The sequence below is a fragment of the Globicephala melas genome, chromosome 9, assembly GCF_963455315.2.
Source record: "Globicephala melas chromosome 9, mGloMel1.2, whole genome shotgun sequence".
Classification (NCBI taxonomy): Eukaryota; Metazoa; Chordata; class Mammalia; order Artiodactyla; family Delphinidae; genus Globicephala; species Globicephala melas.
Window position 1 is genome coordinate 30,055,966 of NC_083322.1, and position 19,277 is coordinate 30,075,242.

Here is a 19,277-nt window from a genome sequence, read left to right on the forward strand (position 1 = left end):
AAAGGAATCAATCAACTCCACGATTCATATCTCTATCTTGAGTGAACTATTTAAATTTAAGCACCACTGGCACAGTAGATCTCTCCCTTCCTCTGGGAATATCTTTCATCTTTTTGCTTCATACATTGTTCCTTTATCAATTTTTCCATTTCCCCATGTTGGAGTGAATGGAGTGTCACTCTTTGGGCTTCTTTACAATATGTATTAGTTACTTTGGTGACCTTCAAATACCATTTTCTAAAATACTGATGATTAGAAAACGTATGTCAACAGCTTGAATCTACCCTGTGAACATCAAGTTTTTAAAAATGACTGGTAATTCAATATTTTACTTGTTATCACAGACAGATCCTAGCATGACCCCCAATAATTCTATCTCTTCTATGGGTGTGCTTTGTGGCACCCCAAAACAATTACCATAGTAACATCAAAGATCACTGATCACAGAGCACCATAACAAATATAATAATAATGAAAAAGTTTGAAACACTATGAGAATTAACAAAATGTGACACAGAGACATGAAGTGAGCAAATGCTGTTTGTAAAAGGGCCCTGATAGCTTACTCTATGCAGGATTGCCACACACCTTCAATCTGTAAAAAACATATCTGTGAAGCACAATAAAGCAAAGCAAAATGAAATGAGGTATGCCTGTACAAATAATTGGCAAGCAATTTTTAAAGCTCACATATATATTAATAGTATTTATTAATATTAATTTCCTGATTTTTATGATTATACCATGCTAATGTATGATATTAACATTTGGGAATGCAGAATCACAGGCATACTGGAAGTCTACTATTTTTGGAACCATTAACATTTTTATTCATAAAATACAAAGTCTTAATAAAAATTAAAAAAAGATTTTTTAATACATCAAAATTATTAGAAAACCTATACCACCTCCCTGAGATTAGATTCAGGAGCAGAATAATAAGCAGAGATAGCAGTTGAGTAGTTTTGAAGTAAACATACATATAGTGTATTTGCGCACACATTTTACTGAGACAGAATCTTTAATAAACAAATTATGTAGATAAGAAAATAAGCTTTTACAAAAATGGTTGATGAATAATATGAGGGGGTAAATAAAAGACACTAAAAAAACAGGAAAAGCACTTATAGGTTTTTTGGTTCATCAGTTACAGATACCTTAGTGTTCACATTTTCTCTGTCTCTTTTTCTCTCCCTCCATCATATGTACACATATCTAGATACAGATCTTCCTTGATTCATGATGGCATTCCATTCTGATAAACCCATCACAAATCAAAAATGCTGTAAGTTGAAAATGCATTTAATGCACCTAATCTATGGAACATCATAGCCCAGCCTAGCCTAGCCTACATTAAATGTGCTCAGAACACTTACATTAGCCTACAATTGGGCAAAATCATCCAATACAAAGCCTATTTTATAATAAAGTATTGAATATCTCATGTAATTTATTAAACACTGTATTTAAGATGAAAAATGGAATGGTTGTACAGGTACAGAATGGTTGTAAGTGTACTGGTTTTTTGCCCTTGTGATCATGTGGCTCACTGAAAGCTGTGGCTCTCCATCACTGCCCAGCATTGCAAGAGAGTTATCTTACTGTATGTCACTAACCTGGGAACAAACCAAAATTTGAAATTTGAAGTAAGGTTTCTACTGAATACATATCACTTTCACACCACGGTAATGTTGAAAAATTATAAGTTGAACCATAGTAAGTCAGGGACAATTTGTATATAGATTTTATTTATCCATTCTGCTAATCTCTGTCTCTTGATTGGTGTGTTTAATCCATTTACATTTAATGTAATTCCTGATAAGATAGAAGCTGTCTCTGCCATGTGCCATTTTACTTATTTTTCTACATCCCTTTTTACCTCTGTTCCTCCAATACTGTCAGCTTTTGTGTTAAAAAGGTATTTTTCATGGTATCATTTTAATTCTCCCTTTTTTTTTACTATATATTTTTGAGTTAAACTCTCAGTGGTTTCATTGTGATTTCAATTAGCATCTTAATTTAAAACAATCTAGTTAGGATGAATACTAATGTTATTTCAACAGTATAAAAAATTTCCTCCAAAATATCATCAACACTGTTTTATAATTAATCCATTAGGCAGGGTATAATTTCCTACAGCTGCTTTCACAGATGACCACAAACTAAGTGGCTTGAAAAAAGAGAAATTTATTCTATCACAGTTATGAAGGCTAAAAGTCCAAATCAAGTTGTCAGCAGGGCCATATTCCCTCTGAAGTCTCCAAAGAAGAGTCCTCCCTTGTCTCTCACAGCACCTATTGGCTCTCAGAAATTCTTGGTGCTCTTTGGCTTGCAGCTTCATTATTTCAATTTCCATCAGCACATGGACATGCAGAGCTGTATTGGCTTCTGTCATCTGTACCACAGGTCTTCTGGTGCAGCAGCAAGCTGCCCAGCACTCTTGTCCTCAGCAGTCTCCAGGCACCTAGTGTATGCTGGGTCCTGTCAGCACTCCAAGACAGGCAAGACAGAAACTAGTCCTCCAGGCAATTCTCAGCAAAGTCAGATTGTTGGAAGCATGCTCCTCAGGGAGAAGCCAGGAGTTGGGGGTTTTCTCCCACTCATTCCACACTGAATCGGAGGGAGAGACTAAGGCAGGTGAGTGCATGCTAACCTAAGCCTTCACCTTTGTTCTCAGCAGCCCTCACTCTGACATCTTTTCCTGTCAGTGAGTTAATTCAGGCAAGACAGAAACCAGTCCCTCATGCAGCTCTCCTAAAAATCTTCACATTGGACTTATACTCTAGTTTTCCCTTTCCCGCTCCAAGAAGCCAGGAGCTGAGGGTTTTCTCCCAGGGGATTATGGAGCACTTAGCCAAGGGGAGGGACTATGGCAAGTAAATGGCACAGATCTTCCTCTCAGCTACAATATGCCTGATTTCATGCTCACCCAGGGTACAGAAGCCTCTTAACTGTTATATGGATTTTTCACAAAGGGAATTGTTTTGTTTATTGTTATTGAATCAATGTTTCCATGGGGGGAAGGAGGGCCTGAGGCTTCCCATTCTGCCATCTTGCTGATGTCCCAGAAAATAATCTCAGAAACTCCATATGGTTTACGTATGATGGAGAATCCATTCTGGTAAGATACTTTATTTTTTCCTCTGTGACATTCATTTACCTGAGACTTGAAACTTTGGGAGGTAACAGCTGACTCTCAAAGCTCTGAAGCAGATCATGTAAGTGATTTTTAAAAAAAAATTTTCTTTGAGCTTCAGAGACGTGGAGACTGAGACTTAATTAAGTTTCCATATGCTCCAAGGCTAGATAAAGTTTTCTTTGGTTAAATAAAAAATGAAAGAAAAATTCCTCTATGGCTTGATTTCCCCGTGCTCTCACTATTCATGTTCAAAAGTTTCAAGGCTAATTTGAAGATGGGCTAAAAGTAGAAAAAGACAAGTAAAAAAATAAAAATGGGGAATTCTTCAAAATTATTAAAGTACAGTGCAGATTTTCAACTGTTTGAAGGTAGCAGATCTTTCTGAATATCTGAAGAATGCCAGAGGAACAGAACCAAGTTGTCTATTCTCCACACCTCTTGAATATGGCTTTCCCAAAGTTGATATTTATTTTTATCTAAGAAGTTTTCTGACTAGGTTCTTTGTTATATCTTAGCCTTCACACAGGAACTATGAATTTAGCATCACTAGTTTGAATGTCTTGTGATTGATGAGTGCGCTAGGTTGCGAGTTGGTTTATGTTCACTGAAGAGCTAGACCACATCTGAATTTTATATTTATGTTTTATGATAAATAGAACAAAATGACACTTTTGTGTTGGATCCATTTCTAAGTAATTGGTTAATTGCTTACTACTGGAAATAAAGACGCTTCTTAGCATTTTATGTTCTCATATAAGAAGCAGGGTTGAAGTTGGTGAATTTAGTCAATTCAAACAATATATTGTAGGCTATACACTGGCTGTCTTCCGAGGTATTTGTGGGCCACCTCCTACATGATTCCTAAGAAACTGACTTTCAGTTATAGATCCTTAAAGAAAATAAGGCAGATATAGGACTACTCTAATAGGAGAATATAGAGAAAAATGGGAACTATTATAAACTCAAAGCCCACTTTGAGGGTAAAAATCACAGAGTATATATATCAAAAATGCATCTGAAGATCTCCCATAGCTCTGTGTCCTTCTGAATAGATTGTTCAAATAATGAGGAATCATTCTAATAATTGAAAAAACAAGACTTGTATATTTTGGAAGTAATGATTGAATCTTATTTTAATAAATTAGTGAGGCACTCCCAATCATGTGATAATTTGTTCACTATTTAAGCTATAGTAAGCTGCTTTTAAAATATATTTTATTGAGGTATACAATGTTATGTTAATTTCTGCTGCACAGCAAAGTGATTCATTTATACATACAGAGTAAGCTGCTTTTAAAACTTATGAAATGTATGGATGCTTATATTAACCTGTGCATTTAGTTAGCATTTAGTTTGTCACCCTGAGAATTCATTAATAGACTGTTATCTGCAACCAATACCATTACTTTTCTTTCTGGGAGAAAGGAAAAAAAAAAAAGAAAATCCTCATTAATGTTTAAATAATCTATAAATAATTTGTTACACCTCAATAAGATAAATTAAGTGGGTAAGAAGCTAAATCAATAGCATTTGCTATGACGACTTTTTCTTCCTACTTCTTCAAACAAACTTGTATCAAATTAAATGAACTCTACTGAGAAGCTTTTGTATTGTTCTGTTTTCCCTGTTTAGCAAGATATGGGGGGATTTAAGAAAACTAACATGAAATTCTAAATATGAATGAAAATTTGTGCAACATCTCCTAGATTGTGGTACATTTTCACATTCTTTAGGCTGAGTAATAGACATTTGATAAAGATTGATTCCAGTCACCTACTCCAGACCAGTCTCAGTCTAAGCACGGCTTGTGGTTGTTTCCTCATATGAAGAACTGAATAGGTACAAAATTTCCCACTGTCTTCTTCTGCCCTCAAATTGATCAGTGAGGATAACTTAGTCATTCTTGTCGTGTTTCCTCCATTCATCAGCTATTGCCTTCAATATATTTCTAGTTACATGGTATAATTTCTGAACAAAATAGGTGGAAGCTACACAAATTTTAAGCATTAACATATTGCTTAAACTACGGTTTAGGTTCTGTGATCTCTTTGTAACATTAGGAATCAGGTGTAAAGGCCCATGCATTTCATTCATGAAATATTCCAAATATAGTCCTTTAAATGATTGCCCTTCCAGTATCTTCATTTTATAGCTTATGTGACAGAAGTTATTTTTCCAACAAGTCTATATGGACTCAAAAATTAGATTCCTGAATGTTAGATGCTTTGCAGTATGAAGTGTACTATAAAATATTTCAGCATAGGCAATGTGGTGTTACGTACTCATTAGTTTAAGTTGCATTCCAGGAATACTCAGATTTCTTAATTAGAAGTTTATATCTGAGAGGTATTTAGTTAGCATTCTAATTAGAAAGATCACTACATAAGTGGCTTCCAAAAGTGCTTCATTTATCTTTATATCTGATCAACAGCACTGGTTTGTGATTAGAATAATATTTGTTAGAAATACTTTTGTTATTGTTGTTTGTGTGTATATGTTTTAAATAAGCATAATTAAAGCATGTGAATTGTCCACATGTCATTGAAACAGTCTTTATCTTTGCAAGAACAGGGTATAAAAACTTTAGAAATTGTGTAGCTTGTAATCTTAGAGATAAGACACCAGGCTTGTTTCTTAAAGTTCCTGGGTTATCTTTAATTGGAGGATTATGATTATGGTTGATGGAGTCAATAGGTTAACTCAAACTGCCTCTGGCATATGGACTTGTTTACATCAAATAAATTATTTGTGAAAATGTGGTCTGAACCGTTAAACAACAGGTGGCTAGAACTTGATCCAGATTACAGAATAATTTAAATAATTGTTTATGCTTGGTGATAATCAGTGTTTAAATATAAGTTAAATTAGATCTGATTAGACATATTTTTATTTTAAATTGGTAGTTAGACCTTTGGGTAGTGGCTCATCCTTGCCAACAATTAGAGATTACTCACATCCACCAAAAATGATCTACTAGTTTTATATTACACACAAAAAATTAATATAGGTACTTTGTAACAACTGTTTCTGTTGTATGCAATGCTCAAAATAAGAGATCGAGCATTTTGGGGTCATGTATTTTTGCTGTATGTATTTGCTCCAGGAGACTCTTAGTCAATTTCTTAAAGCCTAAAGTCTCCTAATATTGACTATATAATCAATGATATTTTCTCTCTCATAGGAAATAAATAAAGAACTAAATATTAAAATATTGTGACTGTTAAGTAAGTCACCAAGTTATATGTGTCCCTCTCCTGAAAAGATAAAAGTTACATGAGTTCAAATCAATATGTAAAATTTGTAATGTTTCTATGAGTAATGTGCTCCAAAATTGTGCCACCTTATTTACAAAACAGAAGCAGACTCACAGACTTAGAAATCAAACTTACGGTTACCAAAGGCGAAAGGTGGGGGGTGGGGAGAGGGAGAAATTAGGAGGCTGAGATTAACACTACTATATATAAAATAGATAATCAACCAGGACCTACTGTATAACACAGGGAACGCTACTCAATACTCTTTAATAACCTATATGGGAAAAGAATCTGAAAAAGAATAGATATATGTATATGTATAACTAAATTACTTTGCTGTATACGTGAAACAAACACAACATTGTAAATCAACTATACTCAATAAATAAATAAATAAATAAAATGGGAAAAAAGAACAGGCAAAATGAATCTTGAGTGATTAAAAAAATCAGTATGGTGGTAGTCTACAAGGTGCAGAAAATGATTTCAAGGGGGCAAGAAAGAGCTGTCTCTTCATGAAAATATTCTATAGCTTGATAAAGGTACTGGTTACATGTTGTACATATTTGCAAAAATTATTAATTTAAGTATTTTAGATCTATGCATTTCACATGTATAAATTTTTTATCAATGAAAGAGTAATAATTAAAAATCACAAGACTTTGGATTTGATCTAGGTCCTTGAAAACCTGCCCTCCACATAGCTGGTATTTGAAAGAGTTTACTGATTCTGATGTTTCATGCAACATAATGATTTTCCAAGGACAGCCAAGTATTTATTGTATTAATTTGCTAGTGCTGCCATAACAAAATACCAGAGACTGGATGGCTTAAAAAACAGAAATTTATTTTCTCACAGTCTGGATGCTGGAAGTCAAAGATCAAGGTGTTGGCAGGTTTGGTTTATCCTGAGGCCTCTCTCATTGTCTTGCAGATGGCCACCTTCTTACTGTGTCCTCACAGGACATTTTCTCTTTGCATACATCTTTGATGTCTGTCCCTCTTGTCATAAGGGAACCAGTCATATTGGATTAGGGCTCCACATTTATGACCTCATATAAACTTAATTACCTCTTTAAAAACCCTGCCCGCAAGTAGAGTCACACTGAATGTTAGTGTCTCAACATATGAATTATAGGGGGGACAAAATTCTATCCATAACATTTATCTTCTCAGCTCGGACCTGGAATATCAACAGTGCTGTGATCTTACAAAGAGTCATTGACATACTTGTCACAGACTGCCCTAGGGTGGTGGAAATTCCATTTGGAGATTAGTCACTGATTCCTCAACACAACCATGATTAGGAAACTCCAAAAGGAGTTCAAAGGGGAGAATTCCTCAGGAAGGGCATTGCTCTACTTAGATGATTCATTTTTCAGAATGAAAGGAAAGAATTGACTAAGAGTAGTCCAAGACACTTATTATTTTGTCCTCCATCTGTAGGTAGCCTGCCTCTGGAAGCATTATTTGTTGTTTTGTTGGTGCTGTTGTATGCAAATGATAAACTGAACTTGAGTTCATATTGACAAGAAGGTAAGAAAAATGGTAGAGTGAATTTCTTTATATGTTAACAAATGGAGAATTCTTGAACTTTAAGAATTCTGGACTTTAGTTTCTTAGTAATTTTAAACATAGATTTTTCATTTTCCTGGGCATACCACAATGGGGTAGAACTTATATTCAAATTTCCATAGAAACATTTTTGAAGTATCCTAATTTTCATTGGACAGTCTCTAATGAGGACAACATGCAGTATTTGATATAGGGTAGATTGTCGTCTTCTGGGGAATAAAGTTAATTTTGACCACAAGTAGCCCGTGGAGCATAAAGGAATAGCGGCTGGTTTTATGTGAGTAGTTTCATGAAGGAAGAACATAGACTTTAGGCTAAATTTCAATGTTTAAGAGATCAAAGACCTGGGAGATATTCAGGGCTCAGATTGGCATTGCCTCTCTTTTCTTGTGGAGGAATTTTTACATGAATTCTCTTGATATCCTGCACTCTCCTTCTTCTGCATATACTGGAGATAAAATGATTCACCTAGTTGATGGAGGACATTTCCCAGTTGGGTATAATAAAGATAAATAATTGGCTATCGTTCCTTCTCCATCTTGGCCTGGAGTGAGGCAATGATCCAAGTAAGAGTGCTTACTTTGGAGAATCAAACTATCCCTCAGGTGAGATATTCCTAGAATCTTGATGAGATTTAAGGATGGGGTGTTATCAGATCCATTTGGCATTTATGTTAAATTAAATTTTCCAATGTCAGCATCATAAGAAATAACACTGAACATTTTACATCCTTTGCTTTGGGTTATTTTATTTATTTATTATTATTATTTTTTTTGTGGTACTTGGGCCTCTCACTGTTGTGGCCTTGCGGAGCACAGGCTCTGGACGTGCAGGCTCAGCGGCCATGGCTCACGGGGCTAGCCGCTCCACGGCATGTGGGATCTTCCCGGACCGGGGCACGAACCTGTGTCCCCAGCATCGGCAGGTGGACTCTCAACCACTACGCCACCAGGGAAGCCCTACTTTTGGTTCTTATATTGGAAATATGCAAAGGAACTTTGTTCATGAGTCCTCTCAGACCATACGAATAAGTAATGTCAGCACTGAGTATCTATCTTAAATGAATGTATAGACTCTGTTTATCAGTGCAACACTGTTATTGCACCTATTTCATTTTCTGCTCCTTTCCTGTCACCTGTGTTTTAAAATTCCTCTCTTCTATTAGACTGTAAACTTCTTGAGGGCAAGACTAAGTCTTTGTCTTATTTAACATCTCCCTACCACCTGACACAATGCCATATATGTACTGAAGAAAATCAATGAATATTTGTTCAATTACTTGTATATAATTTGAATTGAAATGAATTGAATTGCTCAACTTGAATAGTCAGAGAAACAATCTGTTTATTTTACTATTTTATTTTATTTTTTTAACATCTTTATTGGAGTACAATTGCTTTACAATGTTGTGTTAGCTTCTGCTGTATAACAAAGTGAATCAGCTCTATGTATACATATATCCCCATATCCCCTCCCTCTTACATTTCCCTCCCACCCTGCCTATCCCACCCCTCTCGGTGGTCACAAAGCACGGAGCTGATCTCTCTGTGCTATGTGGCTGCTTCCCACTACCTATTGTACATTTGGTAGTGCATATATGTCAATGCCACTCTCTCACTTCGTCCCAGCTTACCCTTCCCCCTCCCCATGTCCTCAAGTTCATTCTCTACGTCTGTGTCTTTATCCCTGTCCTGCCCCTAGGTTCTTCAGAACCATTTTTTGTTTTTTTTTAGATTCCATATATATGTGTTAGCATATGGTATTTGTTTTTCTCTTTCTGACTTATTTCACTCTGTATAACAGACTATGTGCATCCACCTCACTACAGATAACTCAATTTCGTTTCTTTTTATGGCTGAGTAATATTCCATTGTATATATGTGCCACATCTTCTTTATCCATTCATCTGTCGATGGACACTTAGGTTGCTTCCATGTTCTGGCTATTGTAAATAGTGCTGCAATGAACATTGTGGTACATGACTCTTTTTGAATTATGGTTTTCTCAGCGTATATGCCTAGTAGTGGGATTTTAGTTTTTTAAGGAACATCCATACTGTTCTCCATAGTGGCTGTATCAATTTACATTCCCACCAACAGTGCAAGAGGGTTCCCTTTTCTCCACACCCTCTCCAGCATTTATTGTTTGTAGATTTTTTGATGTGATTCCTGATTGTAGTTTTGATTTGCATTTCTCTAATGATTAATGATGTTGAGCATCCTTTCATGTGTTTGTTGGCAATCTGTATATCTTCTTTGGAGAAATGTCTATTTAGGTCTTCTGCCCATTTTTGGATTGGGTTGTTTGTTTTTTGGATATGGAGCTGCACGAGCTGCTTGTAAATTTTGGAGATTAATCCTTTGTCAGTTGCTTCATTTCCAAATATTTTCTCCCATTCTGAGGGTTGTCTTTTGGTCTTGTTTATGGTTTCCTTTGCTGTGCAAAAGCTTTGAAGTTTCATTAGGTCCCATTTGTTTATTTTTGTTTTTATTTCCATTTCTCTAGGAGGTGGGTCAAAAAGGATCTTGCTGTGATTTATGTCATAGAGTATTCTGCCTATGTTTTCCTCTAGGAGTTTGATAGTGTCTGGCCTTACATTTAGGTCTTTAATCCATTTTGAGGTTTTTTTTGTGTTTGGTGTTAGGAAGTGTTCTAATTTCATTCTTTTACGTGTACCTGTCCAGTTTTCCCAGCACTACTTATCGAAGGGGCTTTCTTTTCTCCATTGTATATTCTTGCTTCCTTTGTCAAAAATAAGGCAACCATATTAATGGGTTTATTTTTGGGCTTTGTATCCTGTTCCACTGATCTATTATTTCTGTTTTTGTGCCAGTACCATACTGTCTTGCAATCTGTTTATTTTAGGTAGTTGTTTAAATTCACTGTATTTCAAACTAAGTGCTTTAGTAAAAGTTTCCTTTTTAGTCATGAAATATTTATGTTTTTCTTTAAAAATACTAAAATTCTTTAAAAAAATGGTCATATTCAAAGTTTATTTTTTTTAGTTGAAAAGGTCATATTCTGATGAGTAAAGAGAAACACCATTTTATTTTGCTAGTATCAGTTGGTATATGTAGATGGAACTGAGGAGAGAGTATTTTTTTTCATTTGTATTTGTTATCTCCATAAGTTGATAGGCTCATAATAATTGGACTATTACATTTCCCCCCAGATATTTATAGGAGAATTGGGTAGAATATATTTGAGGTTGCAGAATTCAGTCAAAAATTTTTCTATGAAATTTTCTTTCTTATTTTATTTTAGCTAAAGTCTTCCAGAGCTCAGAACTCAGGCTAATGTTATGTTTAGCTTGTTTTTATAGAAAGAATTGATGTATGAACAAAGAGGCAGACACACTCTCTCCTCCCATCCCCTTTCCCTCCATATAATATCTGTTGAGGACACTAATACCTTTTATGAATATCAATCAAGTAAAATGGATGGCATTCTGAACTGCAAGTCAAACACTTTAGGTAGATGCCTAGTGGATAGATCCTGCATTTAACAGAAAAAACAATCCAGTTTCTGTTCTGTGCATTTTGTATTCCTCTCTGTAACTATAGTTTGTGAGTTTACACTTCAACTAAAAAACAAGCAGACTGAAAAGTGTAACTGTGCCTTTTCAGCTTACTTCCTATGTGAGATGAATACTATTTCACTTCCTTCAAACAGTGTGGGAAATTGGTCATTGAAAACCCTGAGTAGGTTGGTGGTGCACTCAGCTGGGTCCAATTCTTCATTCATTCTTACTTTGCTTTAAATTGAATGTCAACTCACAGAGAGGACAAAAAATGGGAAAAGAAAAAAAAAAAAGAATCAGTAAAGGTAATAAAAAGTCTAGAGAACATAAATATAAATCTGCCTCCTCTCATCCTGCTACAAAATGTCAGAAATCAGCTTACATTTTTTCTTGTAGTTAAGCGCTTGTGGGGAAGTTCAAAAATCATTTTGTGCTTTTGCTTGTTTATTTGTTTGCAACCTAGACTGTCTTCTTGATAAAAAAAATATGTGTATGTAAGAATTGATTTCATTCCCCAGAATTGTCTTGGGGGCAGTTTTGAAAATACAGAGAAAATGAAAGTATCTTAAGTCAATGCTTGAAGGAAGTTTTAGTTTTTTGAAAGGTATGCATAAATATTTTGAAATTATATGATTACAGGACCACTTGACTCTACACTTTTGACTTCTCCCACATTCTGAAAGCACTGCCTTCTCCTGTCTCCCATACTAGTACATTCTCTGGGTTTTCTTTATTCTTCAGTGGCTTCTACTTCAGCAAGAAACTTGCATGCTTAATGCCCTTGGCATATACAATAGATTTTGGAGTTCCTCAGGGTTCTACTTTGTGTCTTTGAGTATTCCTACTCTCAATGCTCTCTAATCATCTTGACCACTTCACTTACTGTCTTCACTTACTATCTATATCTGATGACTTCCAAATTTATTTCTACCAACTAGACATGACTCTCATATATCTGACTGCCATTGGACATCTCCTCTTGAATTTATCACATCAACTACATTCAAAGCAGTTTATCAACTTGCTTCTCTAGCATGCCTTGTCAATGAAAGTCCTGAAAGACTGTGCTAGAGACCAGGCCACCAACTTTCTGCTGCACTAAAAAGTATTATAGTGATTTCTTGGGAGCATAAGAAAATGATTACAGGTGGAAACAGAGAAATGCAAGAAATAAAAAGCTATAAACTAGTCAAAATGTAAGTATATAGTATCAATATTGAATTTAAAAACAGTAAAAATAATGTCATCTAGAGCATAAAGTAAATGTAGAACAAATATGCGCAACAACAACACAACAGTCAGTTAATAAATGGAGGTAGATTATGTGAAGTCCCAAGTATTATCTACCAAACAGTAAAAGTATTGTTACATTGGATTGTAGTGAGGGATACATATTTTATTCTTTAGTATAGCCACTAATTGAATAGTAAAATATAATAATAGTAAATTCAATATTCCAGAAGAAGTCAATAGAAAAGAGATAACCATAAACAGGTGAGAAAAACAAACTAACAAAAAACAAAGAGTAGGAGAGTACGTATAAACTCAAATATCATTATATTAAATGAAAATGGACTAAATAAAATAAGATCAGGTTAGCTTTAGAGCATTCTTTTCCTCAATAATTTGTAAGATTTAATGTTAAATTATGTTCAAAAATTGGAGAAGGCAATTGATATTTGGCTACATTTATTAGTTTTGTAACTTCTTTTTCAAATATAAATATATCTGCATATATATATATATATATATATACAGAACACTACACAGATTATAAATATAATGCATAATGAATTTGCACAAATTTAATATGCCCGTATAACAAGAGCCCAAATCAAGGAATAGAACACTATTATAATTATAAAAGTTGTATTTTAATATGTATAAAGTCATTAATTCAAAATATTTTTTATAATTTCCATTGTAAATTCTTGTTTGTTCCTTCATTATATAATAGTGTATCATTTATCACCTATGTAATAGGAGATCTATTACCTAGGTCTACTTTAATTTAACTTGATTTGTTTTATTATAAAACAAACATATAAATGTATTCTGATTATATTAAAGTGGTATATTTTGTATTTAAGTCAGACATATTTAATTAAAAGTGGCCACCTTTTGAAATATTATGAATATACCTTTTCAGTGTTTTAAATTTTACAAGTGTATATTATGTGTAAAGATATCTGAAACAGAGAAAATGTCTGAAGTCTTTATTTATATGTAATTGTCATGCATTGTTCTCTTCTAAATGTGGCTTATCTGAAAATTGTATTTTGCAAATTTTTATCCTAATTGTATTTATTTCGGTAGGATTCCATTTGTTGATAGTATACTTCAGCATCCCATCAAGGATTTTTTTTTAATCAACGTGAACTGTCTTCAAAGAAACAAACAGCTTTAGACAGTGTTATCACTTTAATTATAGAAAAAAACATACATTTTTAAAGAACATCTTAGCTACCAAAGACACAATGTAGTGGGACTGCTGTAAAAAGAGGGAAAACAATATGGCAGGAACATATTCAAAAAAAGAACCTGCTTGACAAAATCAGTAGCATGTCAGATTATTAAAGCAAGCACACAGGAAGACAGGTGATACGTGACTAATACCATTGAAGAGGTAAAAATGGATTCAGAAACTATCTTTCCTGTACTATATTGCATCCTAACGATTTTGTCCATATTAACAGAAACTTTTTTGTAAACTAACTTATATGAATAGGCACATATTCCTAGAGAACTGCTGTGAAAACAGAAGAGGTTTGCTAGTGAAAGGTGATATTAGAGGACAGGAATGTTTTTAAAAGGACTGTCTTCCAAACACATAGGTCTGAGAGATTAAAAAAAAAAAAAGACAAAAATGAAAGGAATAACCACTTTTTGACAAGGGAAAAGAAGAAAAAATGGAAACTTTATGGTCTTTCAGGACAAAGGTAAATCACAAAATCAGATGCAACCCTTCTGTGGTTGGGGGCGATTCTCCCCCTTTTTTGTCAAACAGACAAAAAAATTATCACTAAAGTGCTCAGACTGTGCTAAACTGACAGAAAAGGGTGCTGGTAAACTAGGAATCTTATAAAACAAATCAGTATCACAAAATTAATAAAGGGAAAATAAAGTCCATAGGAACTATTTCAGAAAACATGGAAACACAATTTCACACCTCAAATATTCCCCTTGTCCACAAGAAAAACAGCTATGCAGTAGAATACAATCATTCACACAAGGATATGTAAAGTCACTTCGAATTACATTTTCAAAACCTAAAAAGTAGAACGAACAAAAAATAGGGAGAAGTCAAAATAAAAGTTGATTGAATTCAGAATTCTAAGAAGTGATAGAAAAAGAAAAAATTACCTCACATATGAAGAATAAATTACATGATATCCCAGAGAGAATTAACTCAAATAAAAACTTTTAAAATAAGGGGATGGCATATAAACATGAAAACAACCAGAGAATTAAATGACAGAAGTTCCCCAACCAGGGATCATACTGGGCCCTTTGCCGGCGAAAGCGCAGAGTCTTAGCCATTGGACGGCCAGAGAATTCTCTCAAGGCTCTATTAAATCAGCTTTCTTTCGAAACACACAAACTGAGAAATTTCTGAACCTATTAGCCTCTCTGAGAGATATACTAGATCAGAGGTCGGCAAACTTTTTTGTTAATGGCCAAAAAAGAAATAACTTTCACTTTGTCAGTCATATGCTCTTTGTTGCAGCGCCACAAGTTTTCCATTTTAGTGTGAAAGCAGGTATAGAAAATATGTAAACAAGTGGAAATGACTGTGTTCCAGTATAACTTTATTCGTAAAAATATATGGTGGGCCATATTTGGACCACAGGATGTAGTTTGTCAACCTCTATACTACATTATAAGCTTAATTTAGCCAAATGATGACAGGGAAAAAACTTCAGCAAGAGGACTGATGGTGGACATTTAAAAATATATGAAAGTGCGTATAAGACAAAGGTGGGGGTAATAGTGGAATATTAACATACTAATGTTATACATGGTGACAAAGTAGAAATAATGCAACTAAAACATTGGAAGAGGAAGAATAGAAAAAGAGGAAAATAGAAAAAAGATCATTTTTTTGTACAGCAAATGTGCAGATGTTAAAGGACAGCCAAAACAACTGGTAAACCAGACAATAAAAAGGAAAATAAGAAAACAGTAAATGAAGTGCATTAAAGAGTATAAGTATGAAAATCTTCATTGGGACAAAAATATAAACCTTTTTAAAGAGCAAAAAATACACATCTCATCAAGAAACATAGCATATCTAACAAAATTGCACATAATCATAAAATATTTTGATAGAGTCAAGACAAAGCATATTAGTAACAATACATGTAAAGAAAATAAACGATTAGTAAAAAATGAGTTTCAATTTGCCACACAAGATAAAACTCATCTATATGTTGTATATTAGACGTATATTGTATATTTTGCACATGTAAAATAAAGAATTCAGAAAGGTTAAATATAAAGGACAAGACAAAAAATATTAGAAAACTAGGAACTACCAGCAGCAATTATAGTGGTCCTAATATCTAACTAGAGTTCAAGACAACAAGCATTAAAGACATCAAAGAAATACATGATTTGATGCTCAAATCTACAACCTGCTGTGGAGATATAGGAATGCTTAGGAATATTTATGCATCAAGTAACACAATGACTTTTATGAAATTAAAACTACAAGAGTTTGAAGAAGACTAGAAAGAAAGTCACTAATACTGGGAAACTTTAATCATCTCTCTCAGTAGAAGATAAATCAAGTGGACCAAAATAAGAAAAACATCTAACAAATAATCTATATCGTAGATGTCCAGATCTTACAGATTTACTTTAGCTATATAAATGTTAAAAACATTTTCATTTATTTCTGGAAAAAACTGTCTCATTTAGATACATTTGCTAAAGGAGCTAAGAATAAAAATTCAGACAAGATTATATATTCTTTCATTTAGAGTTGAATGACTTTCCCCCCAAATTTCATATATTACATCCTTTATTGTTTTCTCCTTAATTGAGTATTCTTTAGAGATTTTGTCTTTCATTCTTCAAAAAGATAGAAGTTAGTTTTTCATTATTAAAAAAAAACAAAAACAAACAAACCAAAAAGCATTTACATGACAAAAACAGCATAAAGTCAAAAGGCAACATAAAATATTCAAGACATATACTATGGAGAGCTAATATCTCTAATATATAAAGAACTCTTAAAAACTGAGGGAGCAAGCATCAAAGATCCTAAAGGAAAGTGTATATTTTTAATCTTCTTGCACTTTGCTAATTATCTTAACCTCACATTTCTGGTGGGGAAAGAAGGTTTTTGTCTCATAAGACCATGTTTCAATTTTGAATCAAAATGGAAAATGAATTTGTCAAGAAACTTATTTTTTGTAGAAATAAAGCCACATAATTATATCAACACTAGTTACAAATCATTGGTTTAAGGAAAAGAAGTGAGAGGTGTTTTTAAGGACAGAAGGTGAATAGATGAGCTGCTTGATAAAACTAGAGTATAAAATTCAATACAGAAATTAAAAGTGTGTGTGTGTGTGTGTGTGTGAGAAATGATTACATCTGGCAGCTTTTACAGGTATGCATCATGTATATTTTCTAATGGATAGCTATGTTATTTATGAGTTTATTAAGCTAAGAGAAAGGAATTCTATTATACTGACCAGCATCAATTTTAGGCAGAATTTAGAATATGTAGTGAATTTTGGATGTTGTCCATATTCCCTTATTTCTCCCTTCGAAATCTAATTCTCTGCTTCCTACTCTTTAAAGTCTGTTGCAGCATCTCTTCACACACACTGAGTACTACCTGACTGATCATGTCTTAGAGGGCTATCTGAAGGACATACATTTTATAAAGTACTTGAAGTGTGAATGTTGTGGGTCAGATATCAGAGAGACAATATGGATGTCATTAGACACTTCCAGAATTCTTGAAACCATTTTATGCTTACTTTGAGAAAAGCTGAACTGTGTGCATTTAGCTTAGCCTAAAGAATGGTTATACATATCAAATGCCTTATCTCCCAACCTACAGTTTCTAAGTCATATCATCTTTCTTGTAACCACTCTTGCTCTAATTTAATTCAGAAACTTAAAGTTTCCTCATTGTTTGTAGATATTTATTTAAATTAAATAATATCCTCTTACCCATTTTTAATGAAAATTAATATAGACAAATGTCATAAAAGTTTCTACATCATAAATGAAATAGATTTCGCTCTCTGAACTTCTATGACAATTTATTTCCTAAGCTCATTCATGTAAATCGCCCTAGTCACACCATGTCTGGCTACTTTTGTCAGCTGCAGGGGAGATTATCTCCAAAATCACACTATGATAATGACATTTACAGCAAGGTTATTATTAAATTCTATAAAAAAGAAAAGACAATTTCCCTTTATAGCATGTATATCTTTGCTTATTGAAATTTGGTAGGAATGACAAGTATATAAAGAGGGACTAAATATACTTCTGATTCCATAAAATTTTTTTCATTGTGGTAAAAACGCATGAGATTAACAAATTTCTTAAAATTTCTGAACAACTTTTTACTTTTTTTTTTTTTTTTTAGGTACACGGGCCTCTCACTGTTGTGGCCTCTCCCGTTGCAGAGCACAGGCTCCGGACGCGCAGGCTCAGCAGCCATGGCTCACGGGCCCAGCCACTCCGCGGCATGTGTGGGATCTTCCCGGACCGGGGCACGAACCCGTGTCCCCTGCATCGGCAGGCGAACCCTCAACCACTGCGCCACCAGGGAAGCCCTGAACAACTTTTTATGTGTGCAATACAGAATTGTCAGCTATAGGCACAGTGTTGAACAGCAGATATCTAGAACTTATTCATCTTGTATAACTGAAACTTTATATTCTTGAGATTAGTGGGACAAAAGAAAAGTTTCTGGGAGATTCCACTGCTCTGTGTAAGAGTGCATGTTTGCACATATCAAGAAAAAGAGAATGGCTTTTGTATAGTATAGTATACTAGCAAGAGCACTGAGATGGATTGTATCATTTCTGAGTTTGAGTCTAAGTGATGCTACTTACAAAACATATGATTGAGATTCTTTTTTAAAATCTTTAAAATAGGCATAATAATAGAACTATTATGAGAAGAGGGATCTTGTCAGGGCTTGATGCAAATTCAGAATTTCCTAATAGAAACTGAAGTATAAAGGTGACTAGTAATGCATTTCAGAAGAAGTAATTATTTTACATCAAACTAAATAAATAAAAATAAAGTCACACTGCTAACAGGATATTGGGAGTGGGTACTACACCAGAAAATACTGTGAATTCTCCCTAATAACATTCCTTGAAACAATAAAAATGCTTCCTGATTTATTATCGCAAGTGGAAAAGGCATACATGGCAACTCTGTTTCTCATACCCACGACATTAAATGCTCCCTTTTATTTCAATTCAAGCTTGTTTTTCATTCTGCCAGACAACATCATAATTATTACTTATACCTGAGAAAGGATCATTCTAATGTAGAAGGAAAACAACCAAATATACAAATGTAATTCGTATGAAAATAAGAAGTTTTAAATATGCTAAGACTTATTCAGAAAATCATGTCTGAAATACATCTGAATGACTGTAAATAATGACGTTTAGGCTAGAGTTGTGTGTGTTAGGGAGGGGAAGTAGAGATGAATATTTTCAGGGTCTGTATTTTTTATTACAATTGATAGTTAATCTACTGATAGTTTTTATAGAATTATGAACCTAAAATATAAATCCTAAAG